Source organism: Tupaia chinensis, unplaced genomic scaffold (genome assembly GCF_000334495.1).
Source record: "Tupaia chinensis unplaced genomic scaffold, TupChi_1.0 Scaffold000287_1, whole genome shotgun sequence".
NCBI classification, from domain to species: Eukaryota; Metazoa; Chordata; class Mammalia; order Scandentia; family Tupaiidae; genus Tupaia; species Tupaia belangeri.
Window position 1 is genome coordinate 1,261,769 of NW_006159771.1, and position 679 is coordinate 1,262,447.

A 679-nucleotide genomic window follows, 5' to 3' on the forward strand; every position below is an offset into this window, starting at 1 on the left:
AGCAGGAATCTGGTCATACCCTTCGATCTTGGAGAAAATCATCATTCTCCTCCCTTTGTGCCTTGGGACAAGGTATCCTGCCTACCTGCCGCACCATTCCTCGGCTCATAAACGGGAGTTAATAACAGTCACCAAACCTCAGTGAGCTGTGGGAGCTTTCTTCCAGAAAATACAAATCCAACCCCGGGCAGCATGCCTGGCACAGGGTCACTGCTCAGTACATATTGCCCATTACCGTTCTGTTATGGCCGTGCTAAAGTTAGAGGACTTGGCCAAGACTGAGCAGCCGCCCGATCGTCCTCCCTGGGGCCTGAGGGCGGGCTGCAGTTGATGCTGGTTAGAATAGGTAGGTAGTTATGCCAACGCGGAGAAGGGAAGAGCTACAGGTCTGGTGCCAACAGCCATGGCATTGCCCAGGGGAAAGCACCCCAAACCATCGTTTTGCAGTTTTGCAGTGAGGAACTTCCTGCTACTCAAGATAGGGGGCAGCATAGAGGAGCCTATGTAACTTGGAGCATGCGCAGTATGAAGCTAGGAAGCTCACATAACTTGAAGGGACCTTATGCAACTGGGAGCACACTCCATACTGAGCTTGGTTGACTGCAAGCAACCTTTAGCTCGGTAGCATAGTACTCGCATTGACTCATGGTTCATTATTGTATAACAAGGCCTATCTGAG